A 4,378-nucleotide genomic window follows, 5' to 3' on the forward strand; every position below is an offset into this window, starting at 1 on the left:
TGTCTCTCACTTTCACTGGCTTTTTCTGATTTTAGAAATAAAACTAAATTCCTGTTTTGGAAAGTTATCCATCAAAGTCAGTTAGTCAGACTCAGTAAACAAGGGTGGGACAGGATGACTGTCTTGAGTTGGTCCTAATGGCAGATTTGATTTTTTAATGATTTGTCCCATTCCTTTGCCCCCTAGTCCAAACCTCTTCAGACATCCCTGTATTCTCATCTGCAATAGGCAGGCACGCCTGCACACGTTTGTGACAGACACACAAACAAGGAGAGGTGGGAAGTTTTAGGTAATTCCAGGGAGAGAGGGAAGGAGTTGAGTCCCTAGCATAGGTGTCGCGAGGGGGCAAAATTGCGATGTGTGCAGTCGAGGGGAGAAATAAAGAAGGTCCACCTGCTTCTGCCCCTTTCAGGGCTTTATTCACTCAAACTACTCAATGCAATTTCACTCTATAGGTTCTTTAATATATATATTAGTTTTAGGTGGACACAATACCTTTATTTTTTGTTTTTATGTGGTGCTGAGGATCAAACCCAGTGCCTCATGCATACTAGGTGAGCACTCTACCACTGAATGCATCCTGTTTCAGCTGGCTGAATCCCTGTTCATCAGCTCTATTATTTATACTAAATTTGGGGGCTTTTGACCCCCTTTCAATCCTTATCAGCTACCACCGTATTTCTCCATGACATCATTTACCCTGGGGTCAGAAACATCTGGTCTGGTGGTCTCCTCCCTGATCTTCTCGCCTTTCCCTTTTATCAGGGGAGGACAGCCTGCCAGCAGCTTTACTCTCTTTATCAAGGTGAGCGGAAGTAACTTGTTTGAAACCATACTGGAGGGCTCTGTGGGTATGCCTGGTGAGACTGCAGGTTTCAAACTGCAGTTTTTAAAATGGAGTTCCTTAGGCTCAGGCCTAAGGCAATCCTCACAATAGGTCACCCAGAAAAAGGCAATCCCAATTAGACATGAAAGATGGGGTCCTTATTACTGGAATGAATCCTCACATGAGACTCATTGAACACTAAAAACCTCTGTAGTCTGTATTTTATTTTAATTAGTTTTTTTTTTTTTTTAGTTGTTGACAGACCTTTATTTTTATTTATTTATTTATATGTGGTGCTGAGAATCGAACCCAGTGCCTCACATATGCCTGCAAGTGCACTTCCACTGAGCCCTAGCCCCAGCCCCTCAGTCTGTATTTTAGACTTCAGCTGTTGCATGTTTTGACAAATCCAAAGTCCCCCTTTCCTCCCAGAGCTATGCCAGCTCTTCAGTACCTGTGACATATGGCTCCAATGACAGAGAGCTGGCTCCCCCTTTTGGCAGAGAAATATCCACATGATGGACACCCAATAATGCTCCTAAAGATAAAACCTCCCCAATTAAAGAAGAACTTTCAGGCAGGGGGGTGACTGCTAAGGGACCAGTTTTCAGTTTTATGAGGATAATCAAGTTCTTAAAAGCAGCCATAGGCTCCTCCATATATCTGCAGGCTTCCAGATGTGTGGAGGGGTCTATGTTTTCTTGTTCTATATGTTCACATTGCTGTCTTAGATCTTTAACCAAATCCCTTCCCCCAGTACCACTCTTACAGTGCCTTCTGAGTGCCATAGCTTTGTCTTTCATTTTACATAAATACTTCTTCCTAACTCTATCACTCAAGATGGCTGAAATTAGGCCAGGATGCTATGAAGGCCCTTTGCTTCTCTTTACCCACAATGTCTCCTGTGCTTCTTCATTGGATAAACCCACCTCTCATCTTGTGATCATGAGCGGGGTCATCAGAGAAGATATCCAGATTTCTAGAGCCCCAGGCAGAGCATGCTTGATCCTATAGATGATGCCAAAATATACAGTAGCCACTCCTACTTGTGGCTGGGAGATAGTACAGGATTAGATTTCCCCCACACTGGATGCAAGAAAGCTCTAGAAGCCTCCAGTTCTTTGACTTGCCAAGTTCTTGGATAGTAGAAAGATATCAAGTGAATTTAATTCTTAAATAGTTGGATGTGATATTCAGGTATTATGAACAAAGTAGAGTGTGTGCCTTAACCCTGGGAGACATTGGAGGCTAGACATATTCTGGCATTGCAGAGGACACAAAGATGACTAAGCTCTGATCCCTATCCCCTTAGAAACTCACAAGAACTATAAGCAATTCTAATATAAGACAGTTGAAGTGGATTGGAACAGCAGGGTAAGTACAGAGAGCTGCCAGAATTATTTTGGGAGATTACAGGGTAATCCAAGAATCACCAAAAATTCTGGAAGAAAGGAGGTTAGAATGGGGTAAAGGAACAGTCAAAGAAAACCTGGGAATGTTTGAGACTTCCATTGGAATGTGAATCCTGTATCAGAAAGTCAGATCATTGTCAATGGAATTTGGACTCAGAAGAGCTAAAATAAAGATTCAAAGATTTGTGGGGGCTGGGGATATAGCTCAGATGGAAAAGTCAAAGATTTGTTAGAATTGCTTAAAGGTAAATGGTAGGGTGACAACTTTTAACATAATTTGGAGAAAACAAACATCTGGCTGGGTGTGGTGGTGCATACCTTTAATCCCAGAGGCTCCGGGTGGTGGGGGCTGAGGCAGGAGGATTGCAATTTCAAGGCCAGCCTCAGCAACTTAGTGCTTAGTGAGGACCTAAGCAGTTCCACAATGACCTAAGATCTCCACAATGATTGGAATATGCCAAAGGGTCATCAGAGCCAAGGAGAAAGAGCTCCTAATGGCTAAAGTTGGAATGACGGAGCAACAATACAAATACCATAATATTGGACTATAACACAAAGTTATAAAAACAAATACACACAACTTCATACCCATAAAATAAATGACGGAATAAATAGAGTGTGGTGAACTGAGACAAACCTTTCCTGCACAAGAATTCCAAATAATACAAGAATCTATGCCCCTTTCAGGAAATGGAGCCTAATCACTCCATACCCTCCACACCTCCAGTCTGGCTTAAAGGAAAATAGTGGAAAAACCTGGCAAACACTACCCTCACTAGGTAATCAAGAGGAACATCACTGCTGATATCATGTACCTCCTGATATGATGTAATGAGACCATCTGCCACCCTGTGGTATTCTTCCCCCCAAAAACACATAACCTCAGTCTCTATGTATAAGGGAAACATGACAGAAAGTGCCAGGCTCTGGGTTTGATCCCCAGTACTGGGGCGGGGGGTGCGGGGAGGGGAAGGACTAAATGCAATGTAGTAACCTGCAGTAACCCATACCTGTAATCCCAGTGATTTGGGAGGCTGAGGCAGGAGGATTGCAGGTTCCGGGCCAACCTGAAAAAGCAGGGGTGGTGGGATGCAGCTTAGTTGCAAAGCGCCTCATGGGTTCAATCCCAAGTACACATACATATAAAAAGCAATGTGGTACCCTTTGTTGGTTCCTGGACAGATAAAGATATTAGTGGGAAAATATAAAATCAAAATGAAGTCTGAAATTCAATTAATGGGTAAATGTACCAATGTCAACATCATAGTTTTGACAAATACACCAAAGTTATGTAGTATTAGCATCAGGCAAGAAAGGTAAAAGAGATGTGGGACTGACGTACTATCTCCATAACTCTTCTGTAAAAAAAATACTAAAATTCCTGACTACATTAACATATAATATATGGGAAGAGGTAAATGGAGCTAAATTATTTTAAGGGCCTTGAATTATCCATAGAGGATAAAGGTTGGATGGGCTTGGTGGCACACGCCTGTAATCACAGTGACTCCAGTGACTCTGAGGGTGAGACAGGAGAATCGAGAATTCAAAGCCAGCCTCAGCAACAGCAAGGTGCTAAGCAACTCAGTGAGACCCTGTCTCTAAATAAAATAAAAAATAGGGCTAGGGATGTGGCTCAGTGGCCAAGTGCCCCTTAATTCAATCCCTGATACTTCCCCCCAAAAGAGGATAAAAATCTTGATTAAAATTTTGATAAATTAAGTGTGCATATTGCATTTTTAAAGAATAGCTACCAGAGTGGGTCACAATGGCATATACCTGTAATCTCAGCTACTCTGGAGGCTGAGGCAGGAGGATTACAAGATTAAGTTTAGCCTGGACAATTTATCAAGACCCTGTTTCAAAATAAAGCAAAATAAAAAGGTTTGGAGATGTAGCTCAGTGGTAAAGCACCCCTGGGTTCAATCCCTGGTCCTGGGAGAGGGGGGAGATTTCCACTTGGTTGTGTAGGCAGAGTACTTGCCTAGTATATTTGATCCCCAGCACTATGGTGGGGCGGACGGGAGAAAAAGAAATAGCTGGGCACAGTGGTACGTGGCTGCAATCCCATCTACTTGAAAGGCCGAGACAGGAAGATCGAAAATTGGAAGTCAACCTTGGCAATTTCATCTCAAAAATA

The sequence above is a fragment of the Callospermophilus lateralis genome, chromosome 14 (assembly GCF_048772815.1).
Source record: "Callospermophilus lateralis isolate mCalLat2 chromosome 14, mCalLat2.hap1, whole genome shotgun sequence".
Classification (NCBI taxonomy): domain Eukaryota; kingdom Metazoa; phylum Chordata; class Mammalia; order Rodentia; family Sciuridae; genus Callospermophilus; species Callospermophilus lateralis.